This window comes from Bufo gargarizans, chromosome 5 (assembly GCF_014858855.1).
Source record: "Bufo gargarizans isolate SCDJY-AF-19 chromosome 5, ASM1485885v1, whole genome shotgun sequence".
In the NCBI taxonomy this organism is placed as follows: domain Eukaryota; kingdom Metazoa; phylum Chordata; class Amphibia; order Anura; family Bufonidae; genus Bufo; species Bufo gargarizans.
In genome coordinates this window covers 238753569-238774783 of record NC_058084.1, presented here as the reverse complement: position 1 = coordinate 238774783, position 21215 = coordinate 238753569, and the positions used below count along the sequence as shown (strand labels likewise).

The following is a 21215-nucleotide window of genomic DNA, read 5'->3' as shown; positions in this document are numbered from 1 at the left end:
CCTATGTCCTGGCAGACGCCTTTCCCCTCCATTTTCTTTTTTTTGGCAGAGATTTTTTCATCCACATTGATCGATGCGAATGAAGAAATCTGTGCCGTTCATTTTTTCTTTCAGCCCAGAGGCTGAACGGAAAAAAAAATCTCATTACCTGTATGCTCAATATAAGGAGAATAGCAGAAACTCCTAATGCTGGCCATACATGTAATGATTGCGGAGACCCTCAAATGCCAGGGCAGTACAAACACCCCACAACTGACCCCATTTTGGAAATAAGACACCCCAAGGTATTTGCTGAGGGGCATATTGAGTCCATGAAAGATTTAAATTTTTGTCCTAAGTTAGCGGAAAGTGAGACTTTGTGAGAAAAAACTAAAAAAAATATCAATTTCCGCTAACTTATGCGGAAAAAAAAAATTCTATGAACTTGCCAGGCCCCTCATTGGATACCTTGGGGTGTCTTCTTTCCAAAGTGGGGTCACATGTGGGGTATTTATACTGCCCTGGCTTTTTAGGGGCCCTAAAGCGTGAGAAGAAGTCTGGGATCCAAATGTCTAAAAATGCCCTCCTAAAAGGAATTTGGGCACCTTTGCGCATCTAGGCTGCAAAAAAGTGTCACACATCTGGTATCGCCATATTCAGGAGAAGTTGGGGAATGTGTTTTAGGGTGTCATTTTACATATACCCATGCTGAGTGAGATAAACATCTTGATCAAATGCCAACTTTGTATAAAAAAATTGGAAAAGTTGACTTTTGCCAGGATATTTCTCTCACCCAGCATGGGTATATGTAAAATGACACCCCAAAACACATTCCCCAACTTCTCCTGAGTACGGCGATACCAGATGTGTGACACTTTTTTGATGCCAAGGTGGGCAAAGGGGCAGATATTCCAAAGTGCACCTTTCGGATTTCACTGGTCATTTTTTACAGATTTTGATTGCAAAGTACATCTCACACATATGGGCCCCTAAATTGCCAGCGCAGTATAACTACGTCACAAGTGACCCCATTTTGGAAAGAAGACACCCCAAGGTATTCCGTGAGGGGCATGGCGAGTTCCTAGAATTTTTTATTTTTTGTCGCAAGTTAGTGGAATATGAGACTTTGTAAGGAAAAAAGAGAAAAAAAAAAATCATCATATTCCGCTAACTTGTGACAAAAAAAATAAAAATTCTAGGAACTCGCAGTGCCCCTCACGGAATACTTTGGGGTGTCTTCTTTCCAAAATGGGGTCACGTGTGGCGTAGTTATACTGCCCTGGCAATTTAGGGGCCCAAATGTGTGAGAAGTACCTTGCAATCAAAATGTGTAAAAAATGGCCTGGAAAATCCGAAAGGTGCACTTTGGAATATGTGCCCCTTTGCCCACCTTGGCAGCAAAAAAGTGTGACACATCTGGTATTGCCGTACTCAGGAGAAGTTGGGGAATGTGTTTTGGGGTGTCATTTTACATATACCCATGCTGGGTGAAAAAATATCTTGGTCAAATACCAACTTTGCATAAAAAAATGGGAAAAGTTGTCTTTTGCCAAGATATTTCTCTCACCCAGCATGGGTATATGTAAAATGACACCCCAAAACACATTCCCCAACTTCTCCTGAGTACGGTGATACCAGATGTGTGACACTTTTTTGATGCCAAGGTGGGCAAAGGGGCACATATTCCAAAGTGCACCTTTCGGATTTCACCGGTCATTTTTTACACATTTTGATTGCAAAGTTCTTCTCACACATTTGGGCCCCTAAATTGCCAGGGCAGTTTAACTACCCCACAAGTGACCCCATTTTGGAAAGAAGACACCCCAAGGTATTCTGTGAGGGGCATGGTGAGTTCCTAGAATTTTTTATTTTTTGTCGCAAGTTAGTGGAATATGAGACTTTGTAAGAAAAAAAAAAATAATCATCATCATTTTCCGCTAACTTGTGACAAAAAATAAAAAGTTCTATGAACTCACTATGCCCATCAGCGAATACCTTAGGGTGTCTACTTTCCTAAATGGGGTCATTTGTGGGGTTTTTTCTACTGCCTGGGCATTGTAGAACCTCAGGAAACATGACAGGTGCTCAGAAAATCAGAGCTGTTTCAAAAAGCGGAAATTCACATTTTTGTACCATAGTGTGTAAACGCTATAACTTTTACCCAAACAATTTTTTTTTGGCCAAACATTTTTTTTTTATCAAAGACATGTAGAACAATAAATTTGCCGAAAAATTTATATATGGATGTCGTTTTTTTTGCAAAATTTTACAGCTGAAAGTCGAAAGTCCTTAATCGAGGGATTACCGTGGGCACCCTTCATTTCAACTGTCAAAGGAGTGCTGCCAGACCTTTCTTATGGAGATATATATATATATATATATATATATATCTATATATATATATATATATATATATATATATATATATGTATATATATCAACCAATCACATGGCAGTTGCTTCAGTGCATGTAGGGTTGTGGTCCTGGTCAAGACAATCTCCTGAACTCCAAACTGAATGTCAGAATTCGAAAGAAAGTTGATTTAAGCAATTTTGAGCGTGGCATGGTTGTTGGTGCCAGACGGCCAGGTCTGAGTATTTCACAATCTGCTCAGTTACTGGGATTTTCACGCAAAACCATTTCTAAGGTTTACAAAGAATGGTGTGAAAAGGGAAAAACATCCAGTATGCGGCAGTCCTGTGGGCGAAAATGCCTTGTTGATGCTAGAGGTCAGAGGAGAATGGGCCGACTGATTCAAGCTGATAGAAGAGCAACGTTGACTGAAATAACCACTCATTACAACCGAGGTATGCAGCAAAGCATTTGTGAAGCCACAACACGCACAACCTTGAGGCGGATGGGCTACAACAGCAGAAGACCCCACGGGTGCCACTCATCTCCACTACAAATAGGAAAAAGAGGCTACAATGTGCACAAGCTCACCAAAATTAGAATGTTGAAGACTGGAAAATTGTTGCCTGGTGTAAACAGAATGTGAACATGTATCCATCATGCCTTGTTACCACTGTGCAGGCTGGTGGTGTAATGGTGTGGGGGATGTTTTCTGGGCACACTTTAGGCCCCTTAGTGCCAATTGACCATCGTTTAAATGCCACGGGCTACCTGAGCAGTGTTTCTGACCATGTCCATCCCTTCATGACCACCATGTACCCATCCTCTGATGGCTACTTCCAGCAAGATAATGCACCATGTCACAAAGCTCGAATCATTTCAAATTGGTTTCTTGAACATGACAATGAGTTCACTGTATTAAAATGGCCCCCACAGTCACCAGATCTCAACCCAATAGAGCATCTTTGGGATGTGGTGGAACGGGAGCTTTGTGCCCTGGATGTGCATCCCTCAAATCTCCATCAACTGCAAGATGCTATCCTATCAATATGACCCAACATTTCTAAAGAATGCTATCAGCACCTTGTTGAATCAATGCCACGTAGAATTAAGGCAGTTCTGAAGGCAAAAGGGGGTCCAACACCGTATTAGTATGGTGTTCCTAATAATTCTTTAGGTGAGTGTATACATTTTTACATTTATACTTAGGGCTAAAAACATGATCATGATCTGCAGGGGAAACAAAGTCCATGTGTCGGCCGCAGCTCCCCTGACCCGACTGGTGCAGTCCTTTCCTATCTGATGGTGTGTCTAATGTACTGTACTCAGATCATCATGTGAGTACAGTACATTAGTCCTCAGCGGCTACTAGCTTCTAAGCAGGAGCCATCTTTAAAGCCCTAACATCAAATGTACATGAATGGCAGATGTTGGGAAGGGGTAGAGTCAATATTTCCATTAAAAACTATTTTGAACCTGATTAGATTGTTTTTATGCAAGCTTTATTGTATACTTTGCATTTTGTTTTTCATGGCCCAATTTCTGCAGGTTGCATCGCTGGTGTCCAACTGTCCAGTTTTACAACTTAGGCTACTTTCACACTGCAGTTTCTGGGTCCGCCTGTGAGATCCGTTTCAGGGCTCTCACAAGCGGCCCAAATGGATCAGTTCAGCCCCAATGCATTCTGAATGGATAAGCATCCGTTCAGAATGCATAAATTTGGCTGCGTTTGGTCTCTGTTGCGCTTTTGAGGAGGACACTAAAATGCAGCTTGCAGCGTTTTGGTGTCCGCCTGACGATGCAGAGCCAAACGGATCCATCCTGACTTACAATGCAAGTCAATAGGGACGGATCCGTTTTCACTGACAATATGGTGCAATTGAAAACTGATCCGTCCCCCATTGACTTTTAATGTAAGTCAGGACAGATCCGTTTTTTTATGAATAATGCAAACTGATCCGTTCTGTACGGATACAAGACGGATCCGCACCTAACGCAGGTGTGAAAGTAGCCTAAGATTCGCCTTAGCTTATATCTATACTGAAAATACAAATTAATACACTGGCACCTGCCTCCTCAGGGTTGCCAACCGTCCCAAAATTTCTGGACAGTCTGTAATAGGTGACTTTTTCTGTATCCATGAAAAAAATTATTTGTGTCCATGATATTTTTGAGGCTGGTGGTACCAGACTTGATTATTTTGGTGCTAATCATAATTTTACAGCTCACAGTAAATGCTGGTAATGATGTGTTTTCAGCATATTGAGCTACAGACCTGTATTACTTATTATCTTCATCATGGTTTTCTCATTTGTCAGTAAAAAAAATGTTGGCTGTCTGTGATTTTGAGATGTCCAGAAAAAAGAAAAATTCTGGTTTAGCAACTCAGCGCCTGGTGACAATACCAGCTAGGCTAGGCAGTGAGCTCTCATAAGAACTGGAAAATGTCTCTTCAAATAAAGCAGCCCCCCTTCCCCTGGTTTGAGGAGATTTGTAGGCAGTAATCTAAAGAATGAATGCTCTTGGCAGAGGATGGCAGCGTAGAGCTGCAGCTACTGTATCCCAGCCCCTCAGCTGGAGCACACTGACTGAGAAGACTTCGTGCCTCACACGCGCGGGAAGGAGGAGGCTTGTGACGTCAGCCTCCCATGTTGTCACTGCTGACGTCTTGCATTCCTGCCCCTCCGTGGGGAGACATGTAGCGCTGCTCTCTTAAGAGATGTTCACACACGGTAAAGGAGGCAGCAGCGTCTCAGCCTCGGCTGTAGCAGGTCCGGTACCTCCACCACGGCAAGTACCCTCTTCTGACTATGGGAATCATTTGTCCGCACGAGTTATGACTCGTCCATCCTAGAAAAGCCGGGACGTTCTCCTCACACAAGAGAACACATTTCTTTCCAGAAGACTTTTTAGAGTGTTGTAAAGACGGAATCCTCACAGCATCCAAGTAGGTATCTGGGCACACTAAAGGGTTATTTATGACATTCCGGGGGAACTTGTCACTTTACTGGAGAAGATGTAAGTGATGCCAAGTCCCACGCTGTGGTTGCCATGGTAATGATGCTGCGGTACTAATGGGTAGGAGTAGCAGATGTGATCCTGGATAGGGCTGCATAGCCCCTGACATACAGGGCACCAGGGCAGCATGTTGGTACCGTGCAGGATACTAGCACATTCCGAGGTATTTGTGAGGACTGTCCCACCAGCCGGCAGTGCGGTACACAGACGAGAGATAGGACGGGCTGCGGTAATTAGAAGCATGGCTAAAGTCTCAGGGACGGCAGGGCTGCGGTAATTAGAAGCATGGCTAATGTCTCAGGGACGGCAGGGCTGCGGTAATTAGAAGCATGGCTAAAGTCTCAGGGACGGCAGGGCTGCGGTAATTAGAAGCACGGCTAAAGTCTCAGGGACGGCAGGGCTGCGGTAATTAGAAGCATGGCTAAAGTCTCAGGGACGGCAGGGCTGCGGTAATTAGAAGCATGGCTAAAGTCTCAGGGATGGCAGGGTTGTGGTAATTAGAAGCATGGCTAAAGTCTCAGGGACGGCAGGGCTGCGGTAATTAGAAGCCTGGCTAAAGTCTAAGGGATGGCAGGGCTGCGGTAATTAGAAGCATGGCTAAAGTCTAAGGGAAGGCAGGGCTGCGGTAATTAGAAGCATGGCTAAAGTCTCAGGGACGACAGGGCTGCGGTTATTAGAAGCATGGCTAAAGTCTAAGGGCCGGCAGGGCTGCGGTAATTAGAAGCCTGGCTAAAGTCTCAGGGACGGCAGGGCTGCGGTTATTAGAAGCACGGCTAAAGTCTAAGGGACGGCAGGGCTGCGGTAATTAGAAGCATGGCTAAAGTCTAAGGGCCGGCAGGGCTGCGGTAATTAGAAGCATGGCTAAAGTCTCAGGGACGGCAGGGCTGCGGTTATTAGAAGCATGGCTAAAGTCTAAGGGACGGCAGGGCTGCGGTAATTAGAAGCATGGCTAAAGTCTAAGGGCCGGCAGGGCTGCGGTAATTAGAAGCATGGCTAAAGTCTCAGGGACGGCAGGGCTGCGGTAATTAGAAGCATGGCTAAAGTCTCAGGGATGGCAGGGCTGCGGTAATTAGAAGCATGGCTAAAGTCTCAGGGATGGCAGGGCTGCGGTAATTAGACGCACGGCTAAAGTCTAAGGGATGGCAGGGCTGCGGTAATTAGAAGCACGGCTAAAGTCTAAGGGCCGGCAGGGCTTCGGTAATTAGAAGCATGGCTAAATCTGTAAAGAATAAAATCAAGGCAACTGGACTTACTGTAGAAAACGTTTCACTCGTTTTTCCAAGGAGCTTTCTTAATTCTGAGTGACTGTACAAGAATTCTCTGGGAATAAATATGTAACTGAATCCACATCTGGTAATTATACCCAGCATGGGGTCAGAGGTCATTATACCCATCTGGTATAATTACCAGATGTTGATTCAGTTACATATTTCTTCCCAGAGAATTCTTGTACAGTCACTCAGAATTGAGAAAGCTGCTTGGAAGAACAAGTGAAACGGTTTTCAAGAAATCTACAGTACGTCCAGTTGCCTTGATTTATTCTTTACAGATATACCATGACCTGGATAAATGAGAACCTTCACAGACACAAGCATGGCTAAAGTCTCAGGGACGGCAGGGCTGCAGTAATTAGAAGCATGGCTAAAGTCTCAGGGACGGCGGGGCTGCGGTAATTATAAGCATGGCTAAAGTCTCAGGGACAGCAGGGCTGCGGTAATTAGAAGCATGGCTAAAGTCTCAGGAACTGCAGGGCTGCGGTAATTAGAAGCCTGGCTAAAGTCTCAGGGACGGCAGGGCTGCGGTAATTAGAAGCACGGCTAAAGTCTAAGGGCCGGCAGGGCTGCGGTAATTAGAAGCATGGCTAAAGTCTCAGGGACGGCAGGGCTGCGGTAATTAGAAGCATGGCTAAAGTCTCAGGGACGGCAGGGCTGCGGTAATTAGAAGCATGGCTAAAGTCTAAGGGACGGCAGGGCTGCAGTAATTAAAAGCATGGCTAAAGTCTCAGGGACTGCAGGGCTGCGGTAATTAGAAGCATGGCTAAAGTCTAAGGGACGGCAGGGCTGCAGTAATTAAAAGCATGGCTAAAGTCTCAGGGACTGCAGGGCTGCCGTAATTAGAAGCATGGCTAAAGTCTAAGGGACTGCAGGGCTGCGGTAATTAAAAGCATGGCTAAAGTCTCAGGGACTGCAGGGCTGCGGTAATTAGAAGCATGGCTAAAGTCTCAGGGACTGCAGGGCTGCGGTAATTAGAAGCATGGCTAAAGTCTAAGGGACGGCAGGGCTGCGGTAATTAGAAGCATGGCTAAAGTCTCAGGGATGGCAGGGCTGCCGTAATTAGAAGCATGGCTAAAGTCGCAGGGACTGCAGGGCTGCGGTAATTAAAAGCATGGCTAAAGTCTCAGGGACTGCAGGGCTGCGGTAATTAGAAGCATGGCTAAAGTCTATGGGACGGCAGGGCTGCGGTAATTAAAAGCATGGCTAAAGTCTCAGGGACTGCAGGGCTGCAGTAATTAGAAGCATGGCTAAAGTCTCAGGGATGGCAGGGCTGCCGTAATTAGAAGCATGGCTAAAGTCTCAGGGACTGCAGGGCTGCGGTAATTAGAATCATGGCTAAAGTCTCAGGGACGGCAGGGCTGCGGTAATTAGAAGCATGGCTAAAGTCTCAGGGATGGCAGGGCTGCCGTAATTAGAAGCATGGCTAAAGTCGCAGGGACTGCAGGGCTGCGGTAATTAGAAGTATGGCTAAAGTCTCAGGGACGGCAGGGCTGCGGTAATTAGAAGCATGGCTAAAGTCTCAGGGATGGCAGGGCTGCGGTAATTAGAAGCAAGGCTAAAGTGTCAGGGATGGCAGGGCTGCGGTAATTAGAAGCAAGGCTAAAGTGTCAGGGATGGCAGGGCTGCGGTAATTAGAAGTATGGCTAAAGTCTCAGGGACGGCAGGGCTGCGGTAATTAGAAGCATGGCTAAAGTCTAAGGGACGACAGGGCTGCGGTAATTAGAAGCATGGCTAAAGTCTCAGGGACGGCAGGGCTGCGGTAATTAGAAGCATGGCTAAAGTCTAAGGGACGGCAGGGCTGCGGTAATTAGAAGCATGGCTAAAGTCTCAGGGACGGTTCCTTTGGTAACCAGAGGAATTGATGGCAGCTTCTTTGAAGGAAGACAAAAGCTTTAGCTAAAGGGCAGAGGGGCCAGACAGCAAAGGTGGACGCTCACAAGTAGCCTTATTTCCAGCAGTGTGACTGGTTGTTGACCTGTTCAGGAAGAAATGACTGTATGGTGGATTGGATAGTGAATCACATCTGTACAATACCAGCAGCTGCACTGTAAAATAGATTGAAATTTACAAAAAAATGTTTTTTTTTAATCCAGCATGCTCTGGGTACGGTGTATTTTTCCAGTGTATTCCCATAGAGTTCTCTATTGGAGTAAACCTTGAAATGCCATAGACAGAGTTTGCAGCGTAAAATATATATATATATATATATATATATAAAGTCAAGGACGCGAAAACCATAAGTGAAGAAGAGGGCAAAAAAGTGTTGTGAATAATAATTTCCTCTTGGCTTGCAGCTAATGTTAAGATGCAAGAGTTTTTGCCACTAGAGAAAGTTTTTATTTTTTTATTATTTAGCAAAAACGATGCTATGTGTGATGCCACCCTAATATTAGCTACTAAAGTTCTGGTGTTTTTTAAGCCTGCAGGTCGAAGGAGCGACCATCACAAAGCTCTGCTCTCTCCATTCCTGACCCAGATCCTTCAGATCTAGCGCTTCCCAAAGTGCATTTTGTAGGAAGTCTGTCAAGTACTTCCATCATTCCGCAGGAAAGATACCATCCAGGTAAGTGATTTCATAGTATTTTACAGTTAATAGTTTACTGTTTATATGTACATACAGGAGTAATATAAGAGCAGGTCGTGTGGTCGTTTTCTGCTTTAGATAGATATTAGATACATAGATATTAAATAGATATTTTAGATAATGTTTATAATATGTCAATATTAGTCATATAAACACTCAATCGTGACTATGAAAAAACTAAAAAAAACGAACACAAATTTATAATGTATATTCTAGAAAAATGCTCACACATGTACGTGTATATATATATATTGCGAAACATGACATAATCATCCTTTTTCAGAAGGCACTGTATATCAAGCAGGAATTGCACTTAATAGATGATACATTGTGTCATTGCAGTCCTGTTTTAGGGTACTTGTTTGACTGACATTGTAAGCCTAATATAAAGTACTCTTTCATCTGTTGTGCTGGATTCTGTATAGCACATGTGGCCCTTTTAAAATATTTTCTGGTCACATTTGCTTGTTGTAGACGATGTATCATGCTATGCAATGTTCTGTGAATTGGTAACGTATTTAACCCTTTCATGACCAGGCCAAAAAAGGCCCGAATGTCCAGGCAACTTTTTGGGCTGTTTCACACAACTGGATGCCGTGCGTGTCTTTCGCAGCGTGAATGACAGCCAAGCCCCGGTCCCGGCAGAAGAGACACGGAGCATCTTTTTACTACAAAATCACAGTGAAATAAAGTGGTCATCATGATTTTATAGTAAAGAGATCACAGAGAGGCACAGAGCTTTATCAGTCATGTTACTGCTCCGTGTCTCTGCTGTCCGAAGCGGGGCTTGGCTGTCATTCATGCTGCGGATGACACGCATGGTATCCGCTCGTGTGAAACAGCCCTTTGTGATTTTGTGCAGATGGTGGTTTAATGACCATAGCTCTTTTTATTTGTTTGACTACCAAAATAATCTTTGCAATTGTTTTTTTACTTAACACTTGGGACTTATTAGAATGTCTTTTAGAGTTTTTTTCTTTTTTTTTAGGTTTAATTTGGAGGAAAACCGCAAATTATTAAAAAGTATTTTTTTAATTATAGCATTTTTATTTCTTAAATATTAAAACTGACACAAAAATTAATTATTGCAATAGGTTTCCTATTTTGGGACAGTCGTTTTCATATATAACATTTATAGGTTTGAGACTGGTGACGGTTTCTGTTAGAAACTGAATTTTTTTATTTTTAGTATTTATTATTAATTTTTTTTAACTTATATTTTAATTTATTTTTGGCACATAATATGTCCCCCAGGAGGACACCCAGTTACAGGGGAAAACAGCCCCCTGTGGGGGCATGACACTTAGACCATGCAGTTCTGCCCCTGCCTCAGCCCCAGACACCCCCGGTGGTCACGTGACCGCCAGGACTAACAGAGGAAGCGGCTTCCTGCTCCCTCCACCAAGCGCTCGTTCAGCGCTTTCCTGGCGACACAGGAGAAGGCAGAAGCGGTAATAAACTGCTCCTGTCTTCTCCTCAGGGTTCCAGCTGTGTCTGTCAGCGGGGACCCGACCAGCTCCTGATCAGCACTGGGATTAAAACACTGCCTGCACATGTATATACGTGCTATGTGCACGGGGCATGTGCAGATAGGACGTATATATCCAGTGGGCAGTCGGGAAGAGTGATTTGTGTCCGAAAACACACAATAAGGTACCTCTTTGGTGCACAGGGACGACCACAATTTCAAGGTTTTTTGGTATAAATACTATTTATTGTTCGGTTGACAACGCGTTTCGGAGTTTATAACTCCTTTTTCAAGTCTTGGGGGCGCCAACAGCAAGTAGCAACAGGCAAAAGGTGGCCGGGTGGCTGATGTGTGCTGCTGCTGTGTCTGGCGTCACTCGATGGAGTGACGCCAGACACAGCAGCAGCACACATCAGCCACCCGGCCACCTTTTGCCTGTCATTGACTGCACCCCCCCCCCCGGATGTTTGGTGAAGCAGCAGGAGCGGATCAGGGACCCAGGTAAGTATATTCCCTGTGAGGGGCAGTTATTGATATTGGATAACCCCTTAAAGGGCTTCTGTCACTGTTTTTGGGCTACTTAAAATCCTTATACTGCAATTTTTCACTATATAGTGGTCTTACCCTTTTTCGTTCAGTAGTTTCTTTAAAAACTGCACTTTTATCATATGTAAATTACCTCTCCACCAGCAAGTAGGGCGGTTACATGCTGGTAGCAGCCGCATCCTGCTTTAAAAAAAATGCCCCCTCCTCCTGTTGATTGACAGGGCCAGCGAGTGCTCTCATCCCCTGGCTGGCCCTGTCTGCGTTCTAAATCTGGCGCCTGTGCCGTACCGGTCTTCAGTCGGTGCAGGCGCACTGAGAGGAGGACGCTCGCTCGGCCGCACAAGACTTTCAGGAATTACTACAATATTTATATCTGCGTATTTAAAGATAATTTAAAATAGGAATCCGAAGTGGGCTTTGGTACTGAGGTACCAGCCTGTACCGAAGCCCAGTTCAGATTGCTGGCGAGTCTCATCCTGGCTTCCAACTCCATTGCAGAGAGGTTAAAAGAGGGCCCGTAGTTCTTGCAGGTGTACCTGTGGGGGAAAAGAGTTAGTCGCCCTCCAAGTGTGAATGCTGCAACCTCACCAGCCAGTCAGTGATCTCAGTGAGGAGAGGTTGCAGCAGTTGTCATCAAATTGTGTGGGAGTAAAAGCTGCTGCCTACTACTAGCACAGGCTACACAGTAACCCTTCTATGCACCTCTTCCCACCCACCATAGACATATGCTTCAAGTACACACAGTATATATATATTGTAATGGGATTAGCTCACAGGATCACCGTCTCCTGGGATAGACGGGCGCTGTAGGCAGACAAAACACAGTCCAGTCCAAGTAAGTATGGTGCAACTGACCGCAGCTAGTTTTGTTTGGCTGTTGCCGGCAAAAATATTGAACAAAACAGTACAACATAAAATAAATACCTGGCCATCTGACCACTACATATATATACTTACAGCAGTTCCTAACTACAGGAAACTAAGCCTTATGCCCAGCACCATAAACCAAACCACACAGTTGCTTTGTAATCACATCAGAGCTTTTCCCAGGAGCAGAGACCTCAGCTAGTGAGCTGTCTTCCCTTTTATAGTCCACCCAGGTGCTCAGGTGATTAACCGCATTCAACCATGAATACCTGGAGTGGCTAATCGGAGTAAGGACCCACCCAACTCTCCCTGCTCAAAGCAGCCAGGCCCTTCTAACCAGGTTTTTGATAAAACCTTACACACACAGAAAACATAGTTTTCCTTGCTGTTTCAATTCCCTGGCTGCTGTTTAGAATGTATAAGACAGGAACCTAGGTGAAATGTAGACTCCTTCTACCACTTTCCCCCTGGTCCTGTCACATATCCTTCGACCCTGTTTCGACCTTGGGGTAGGAACACACTGTGCTCTTAAACAGTACACCCTGGACAGGGCATCGGCATTTCCAAGCTGACGCCTGGGTGTATGTTGCACTGTAAAACTATAATCTTGTAAAGATATAAACCATCGGGTCACTTGCCTGTTTTTCTCACGGTTTTGGCACATCCATTTGAGGGGGGCATGGTCAGTTACCAGTTTGAATGTTCTCCCTACCAAATAATACCTTAGTGCTTCTACCGCCCACTTAATTGCCAAACAATCCTTTTCTACAATGGAATATTTCTTCTCAGGCTCATTCAACTTTTTATTTAGATAATGTACAGGATACTCTTCACCAGCCCTCATTTGCGACAACACAACCCCTACTCCCACATCTGTGGCATCTGTTTGCACAACAAACTCTTTTTTTAAAATCTGGTGTGACTAACACTGGCTGGGCATATAGAGTCTGCTCCAGGTTCTGAAAAGCTTGTTCCGCCTCCGTGGTCCATTTGATCATGGTTGAATCCTCTGTTAAGGGTCAATAAAACGCATATAATAACCAGTTAAATGCAGGAATGCTCTGACTTGTTTTCTGTTCAAAGGCCTTGGCCAGCTCTGAATGGCTTCAAATTTGTTTATTTGAGGTTTTATAACCCCTCGCCCAATCGTGTACCCTAAGTACATTGCCTCTTCTTGCCTAATGGCACATTTTTGGGGATTTGCTGTAAAACCCGCTTCCCTAATAGAATTCAGGACGGCTTGCACCCTGGGTAGATGACTTTCCCAATCCGGGCTATAGATTATTACATCATCCAAATAGGCAGCTGTGTATTTACAATGTGGTCTTAAAATTTTGTCCATCATTCTCTGGAATGTGGCTAGGACCCCATGCAAACCAAAAGGGAAGGACTGCATATTGAAAATGGCCATCAGGGAAACTGAAAGCTGATTTTTCTTTTGCCTCATCGGTCAACGGTTCTTTCCAGTAACCTTTTGTAAGGTCTAATGTGGTAAAAAAAAAAAAACTGGCATTAGCAAGCCTATCAATCGGTTCATCCAAATCGAGGCATTGGATAAGCATCAAACTTGGAGACAGAATTCTGTTTTCTGAAGTCATTACAGAAACGTATGGTGCCATCAGGTTTGGGAATTAAGACTAGACCAGTCACTGTGGGACTCCTCTATAACCCCTAACTGAAGCATTGTTTGTATTTCTTGGGAAACAGCTTTACGTCTAGAATCAGGTATTCTATATGGCTTTTGGTTTACTCTGACCCCTGGTTCGGTTATAATATCATGCTTGGTTATATCTGTTCAACCAGGTAGCTAAGAAAAGATATCTTTATTTTTCTGTACAAATTCCTTTGTCTCTTGGGTTTGAGATCCTGACAAGGTGTCTGCAATCTTTACCTCTGTTATCTCAGTGCTACATCCCTTTTTGCAACTACTGTTAGCTGCTAACAACACCTCTCAGTTTTTCAAGGGTTAGATTAGGTTCAGGTGATAGATTTGGTAGAGCTTACGTCTACCTGGTTGATGAACCTGGTAATTTACCTCTCCGACCTCCTTGACAATTTCATAAGGCCCTTGCCAGTTGGCCAAAAAATTACTTTCTACTGTGGGAACAAGGACTAGTACGCTATCCCCAGGGTTAATGTTTCTTACTTTACTTTAGCAGACCTGTTGTAAACCCGGGACTGACTCTCCTGGGCCTGCAGCAAGTGTTCTTTTACAATGGGCATTACTTTTTCAATCATTTCCTGCATTTGGGCAATGTGTTTAATCACAATTTTGTAGCATTTAGCCTCACTCTCCCAGGTCTCTTTGGCAACATCCAAAAGATCCCGAGGTTGTCGACTATACACTAGCTCGAAGGGAGAAAATCCGGTAGATGCTTGAGGCACCTCCCGTACAGCAAACATCACATACGGTAAAAGACAATCACAGTCTTTTCCATTTTGTGCCACCACTTTTCTGAGCATCCCTTTTAATGTTTTATTGAACCTCTCGACTAGGCCATCCGTTTGGGGATGATAAACTGAGGTCCGCAAGTAAGTTATTTTTAATAGTTTACACAACTCCTTTGTAACCTTTGACATAAAGGGTGTCCCCTGGTCAGTGAGTACTTCTTTAGCCGAGGCTATTACTGATGATTAGTAGAAGATTGCCAATAGTGATGGCCTTGCGGTTCGCCCGGCGGTCGGTTTGCGGCGAACTTTGCTCGTTCGCGATCCACGAAACATGCGAACATATGGCGATGTCCACGCTCCCCATATTCTTTTGCATTACGCCGAACTTTCAACCATGACACATCCATCAGGTGGGGCAGAACAGCACATGGACACACCCCGAACTCTATAACAGAACCCGATGTGTTTTGACAGTGTAAGGAGGGGTTGCATTTTAGAGCAGGGACAGGCTGTAAGGAACTTAGGGACACCAAACGCTATCTAATTGGGCCGCAAAAGTGGTAACATTGTGCTATCGATAGGTGTGATATACTTATATTATACTTTCTAACATAGAAAGTATATTATAGTGCATTTGTATGCTTCCAGAAAATACTGATTGAGGGCTGCGATCTAGCAGCTTCCACAAAATAGTGATTGAGGTTTTCCATATTCCTGTGTCCACAAAATTACTGCTTGAGGGTGATATACCAGCTTCAACTAACAACTAACAACTGATTGAGGCCTGCCATATATCAGCTTCCACAAATACTCTTCTCTAGGGACTTTGGCAGAGGGTCATTTTGAAAATGACCGGCAGAGGAAGAGGCAGGCCGTTCTGCAGGGGTGGCAGGGGTCGGGCAGGTGCACCAGGCCAGAGCCTAAGTGGGAAGTTGGAGAAGGTGTGTTCGATTATGTCAAAGGACGCACCAGAGTTGGTTGAGTGGCTCACTCAGCCTTCTGCTTCTGAACCATCCTCATCCTTTGTATATGCACCCTCCTCTCTGCTGTGTGCACCCCCAAAGACACCACCACCACCGCCACCATAGTGCCTCCACTGGAGTCAGAGGAATTATTTTCCCATCCAATCCCAGACCTTACTGATGTGCAGCCTGATTCTTGGCATTGGATGAGAAAGAGGAGGTAGCAACGGCCGCCACCCAGCGGTCTGATGACAGTACCCAGATCAGCCCAAAGAGGGTGGTCCCCACTGTTGTCGCCTACTCCGAGATCTCTAATGTCAGTGGTGGTGAAGGTGACAATGATGACGTGTCAATGGACGTCACGTGGTTGCCCACAAGAGAGGAAGAGGAGGGGAGTTCAGAGGGAGAGAGGGAGCAGCAGATAGGGAGGAGGAGGAGAAGCAGGTGCAGTGAGCAGGACACTGGTACGGTGGGTCAGCTATGCAGTGGGTCAGTATATATGGGTAATAGTTCGTGACGCCAATTGCAGCTTGCGCAGTTACTGTAGCAGGGCCCTTTAAGATGTTATAACTCACGTACCAGGTGAGGAATGCCAGAGGGGGGTAATGTCTCTGTATAGCAGATATGGTAGTGTCAACGGTGTCTCCTACCTTGGTACGGCTGGACTCCTGGATCCTGGCTCACTTGCAATAAATTTGAGTGTGGTTAGCAGGAGTTTGGGTGGAATAATTGAGATCCAGACAGGAGATATAATCCAACTTGTCTTTACTGAATGGCAGCTTTAAATCCATACAAGTTACAGCTTTAGTCTTGGGTCCCAGCAGGTTTTGGTAATATGTGGCAGGAATTTATATATATATTCTGCTTCTTGTCATATGCCTAAATAATCTGGCAGGTATTAGTCTTCTGCTCTGTATGACTTCTGCTTGGTGTGGGCCTGACTAGCTGAGGAGGAATTTGGCCTCTCCTGGACTTGGGATAAGTACTCACATCTTGGCTCACAGGGTATGCTTCTTCCTGGAGGCTGGAGTTGGCTGCTTCTCTTGTCGACCAGCTGAGGCTGATGGCTCAAGCTGGGAAGGTGGATCCTTGCCTTAGCCGAGGCGTGGTCCAGGGTTGGGATCCCTGGTTCTGGGAGCTCCTAGCAACACAACCTACCCCAGCAGGGGGTGGCTGGTACACTGACTACACTTCCTTCTCCTCCTCATGAGACAGGACATGGGAACGTCCCACTTCTGCTCACACAGGGGAGCCTAGACTGGAATGGACTATTCCAGACTAGATATACTAACTAACCATGGACTGCTTACACATTGCTGCCACCTGCTGGTGTACATGGAAAATTACAGCAATAATATAAAACAGGCATAGAAAATACATATAATGGAAAATGCAAAGCAAGATTGCACAAGATGATAATAAATATACACTTAACATATTGTGGCAGGGGAACAGCGTTTTTAGTGACATACTCTGGGATGTTACATACCCGCTTACTTTAAGTGAAGCCGTCCTCAGCGTATGCTAAGAGGGTGGAAGAATCAGCTCTGGGTACCCAATAAATACAAAGTGCTGCGTGAATTTACATATAATGACATACATAGACAAAACATATAACGGTTTCCTCGAGGTTCCTGCCTGCTAGAGTAAGGTGTCCAACACACAGTTTTCTTCTCTTGGTATAACCAGGTAACCTAATACTGCACAAAGCAAACATCACTGACTGACTTTGTATGTCCTGAGCTCTGTAGACATCAAAGAAAGCATGGGTGTGTCTTTACTCCGTAATCCCACCATTGTGTAATGCAAAGCCCGCAAATAGAAGGGTGGCTTTATCCTGTATTCCCTTCCCTGCACCATAGCCTGAAGAAATTTGGCTTGTAGCACGATCACTATGATGACTAAGAGGAAGCTAAGTATGGCTCTAAGGTTTGAGGCACCTTACCTTAGGCAAAAGGCTCAGAAGGGGAGGTATTTATCATCTCCGTGACTTCTGGCAATGTCACAGGAGGAGGGTCTTTAATCCCGTGCGCTCCTGGAAACGAGACACCTCCGGATGGGAACAATCCGGAACATAAAAACAAGTGGGAAGGAGCAGCCTAGGGCTTCTAACGATTCCCGAAGCAGCAGGGGTACCTGTGAAGTAACTGGATCTGTCTGGACTTACCACTTGGTCCTACCCTGGGTACCTATGGATATATATCACCGGGTGTAGGCCATTAGTTTTCAATGTCCCTATGATGACAGTCCGTACAAGGGCGAAGAGAACAAGAGCAATGGTTAAGTGCAATCATGCTGAACAGTGCATAAAATCACATTGTGGCACCTAGACAGAGAATACACACAATGGGCATGTTATCTTGAACGTTACCAAACTTGTAAACTGGTACACTAGTGCAAAATATTACAGTATGAAAAATCACAAAGAGCTCAGGTATCACGTTTGAGTCCTTTCTTTGGGTGCAAACTTTTACGTTGCCATAAAACATTTTATAAAATAGTGCAAATTTTAATACGAGGATAGGCTCAACAATAACTTGAGTCCTGTTTCCTGAAAGTGCTTAAAGTTGTAGAATCCTCTGGAAACTGATAAAAGTTCCATGCAATCCACAGGGCAAAGGAGTAAATTGTAATCCAAAGGGTTAAAAGGTAATTGTAATCCAAGGGTTAAAAGTTAATTGTAATCCAAGGGTTAAAATGTCATAAGAGCAGCAAACAGGCTATCAAGTAACCTGAGAAAGGGGATAAAACGTGGAACTTGGACATGAGGGGGTTAAGTGCTGATGGGGGGAGTCCTAACTGAGCATGACCATCTGGATGAAGACAAACACTGGCAACCTGAAACAAAACTGTTAAAAACACACAAAACTGCCAAACAGGTCCTCACCCATCAGATAGCAGTCCATGGAGTGGCTCCCAGAATGTCATTGAAGATTTTTTATTTTTTTGATAGGGGACACATCACTGCTGGAGCTGCTAAAATGCATAAGAGGATGTTCCAGCCCCTGTTGATAGCTTAGGGTGGCATTAGTAGTGGTGCGCCACTGCCTCTAACGGTGCCTGTAGGGATTGGCTGTGCTGACAGCCTGGTAAATGCTGCTGTAACACGCTGTAGCCCGGAATCCACAACCGGTGCAGAAGATGGCAGAACTTCTGGCTGCAGGGGCTCAGGGAGAGCTGGAGGAGATGGTTTAGGCTTCTTCCAGGGAAGCATGTACGGTGGCATGAAGCATGGCTGGATCTTAGGGTTAAAGGTTAGCATGCTATTATTAATCTGTCCCACCCTCAGGGTTGGTGGCGGTGACAGGTCTGGAATTAGAGGTGCGGGTGCAGGTTGGACCTTCTCTTTAAACTGTAGACGGCCATCCAGGGCTTCCTGAAGGCATCTGGTCCTGCCCGCAGAGTGGCTTGTCTAATAAGGTTACTCCGGCGGCAAAGAGTGCTTGCATGGACCGCATGGGGGTGTATTCAACCTGGTCCCCACTATACAAATTATGCTGGGCCTGAGGCAGATAGTGTCTCTTCACAGACCGTCGGCCCACAAACACCTCGGTGCCCGAGTAGTTGTCCTGCAGGAACCCTACACCCCGTTCCACAGAGAACCACAGTACAGTCCCGGTTCTTCTAGTTAACTTGGGATCCCCTGGCTGGGGGTCGTCAATCACCTGCTTTACCCACTCCTCGACCGCTGATTTATATTCCCAGGCGGTCTGGGCGAAAGCAGTAATCTCATGGGGTACATCAGGGTTAAGGCTCCACAATTTCTCATAGCTGGGCGGCGGAGTGGAATCACTAGCCGCCTCCACCGCACCAGTAGGTGGCTGTGGCTTTGCTGGCCTAAGGCTGATGGCAGGTGCTGGGGTTTCTGGATGTGGCGGAGGGATGGACATGGACCAGGCCTGGGCCTGAGGGAGCGCGGCAGCTCCTACCTGTTGTCACGGCCGGGCGGCCAGTTCCGGTGTCTCCTGGCCACGATCTGGGGGTGCCATTTTCATCTGCACGCCATTTTCATCAGCGACGTCCTCCGCGGGTGCTGGCTCGAGGCCGATCTCCATTCCAGCAGGCACATCTTCTTCCGCAGGGGCACTGGACGAGGCGGAGGGATCCACAGCCTCCGGGAACTCGATCAGGTCCGGGCTCTTTGAAGCAGGAACCGGGACTTCGTCAGCAGCCTTTTCTGTGACCTCCGGGATACTGTCCAAGGTAGGTGGTGAGGCTTTCTTGCTCAGGGAGGAATCCACGGCCTCCGGCATGGTAGCAAATACAGAGGACCCAGTCTTCTTTACAATCTGGGAGACTTGGATCTCTGGGGCGCGCTCCTCATATACAGGCTCGCCTCCGATCGCCATTTGATTCCATTTTGGCTGGATGGACGCCATCTGGGTGACTTCTCTCATCCAGCAGAAGACAAGTTCTAAGGGCGTAACCCAGAGGGAGGAGTCTTAATCTCCTCGGTCCACAGTAGGAGGTTCACAGTGGGCAGTCTCTATTTTTCCGGCTCCTGAAGGGGCGTATTCGCTATATTCGCACCTTTGAGGGGGAGTTACTATATTTTCCCGCTTCTGGGGGGCGTATTCTTCATTTTCTTTTCCTGCCTCCGACAAGCATGGAGAGGCGGCGTCATTTTGCGAATACGGCGAATTAACCCCCTGAGTACTCGTGGGCACCGCATGGTGCTTTCTGGCACGGCAATGAAGCAATAAAGTCAATTTTCAGATCTTGTAGTACTGTGAAACATGCAGTTGGATCCGGTTAAGCACACAATTGGATCCGGTCCTGTTGGACAGAGGTAGACACACAAATTGTGACGTCGGATAATCCTCTTGCCCAATGGCTGACCGCTGGCTTATCAGAACTGCTAGCCTTCCAACTACTGCCATATAAATTGGTGGACTCAGAGGCCTTTAGAAAATTTGTGGCCATTGGCACACCGCAATGGAAGTTCTCCGGAAGGAAATATTTCTCCCAGAAAGGCATCTCTGAACTATATGGCCACGTTCAGCAGCAAGTTAATATATCTCTGGCACACAGTGTCGGTGCCAAGATACATCTGACCACAGACAGGTGGTCTAGCAAACATGGGCAGGGAAGGTACATAACTTTTAATGCCCACTCGATGAACCTTCTGACGGCCTTCAAGCATGGAACCCATGGAACCCGTGTGGATTTGGCGTTACAGCCACGGATTACATGCAGGCCAGCCTCTTCTTCTCCTACTCCACCCTCCGTCTCCTCCTTGGCTGACTCCTCCTTTTCCACTGCTACCACCTCTTCCGCTGCACCCCCCAAGCTCCCCATAACCTATGAGTCGTGCCAGGTGAAACGTTGCCATGCTGTGCTGTGGCTGTTGTGCCTGGAAGCCAAGAGCCACACCGGCTCTGCACTGCTCTCAGCTCTGCGGTCACAGGCCGATCAGTGGCTAACCCCGCTCAATTTGACAGCTAAAGTGGTGTACGACAACAACTGATTTGTGACTGCCCAACGCGCTGAAACTCCATCTTGCATATGCTTGATAGGCTGCTCCAGTAGAAACATGCTGTTAACGACTACCTGTACGAACTCTGCGACAAGACAGGTTCTGGGGAGCTTGATTTCTTTTTACCGCGCCAGTGGCTGCTCTTGCACGATGCATGCAGACTTCTGTGGCCATTTAATGAGATCTCCAAACTGGTCAGTCGCAGCCAGGGCGCCATCAGTGACATCATACCTTACACCTTCTTTCTGGAGCGTGCATTGCGTCGTTTCATTGATCAAGTCGTCAAGGAGCAGGAGC

The 21215-nt window shown here is 45.9% G+C and overlaps 1 protein-coding gene across 1 annotated transcript in view; it reads left to right on the top strand.

Moving 5' to 3' along the window:
* The first annotated feature begins 4937 nt into the window (after positions 1-4937).
* NR4A3 (nuclear receptor subfamily 4 group A member 3) overlaps positions 4938-21215 on the top strand; it is a 192604-nt gene continuing 176326 nt past the window's right edge. The window contains exons 1-2 of the mRNA XM_044294265.1: positions 4938-5279; positions 9044-9187. The gene's annotated coding sequence lies outside the window, so the exon portion shown is untranslated. The remainder of the gene's footprint in view (positions 5280-9043; positions 9188-21215) is intronic.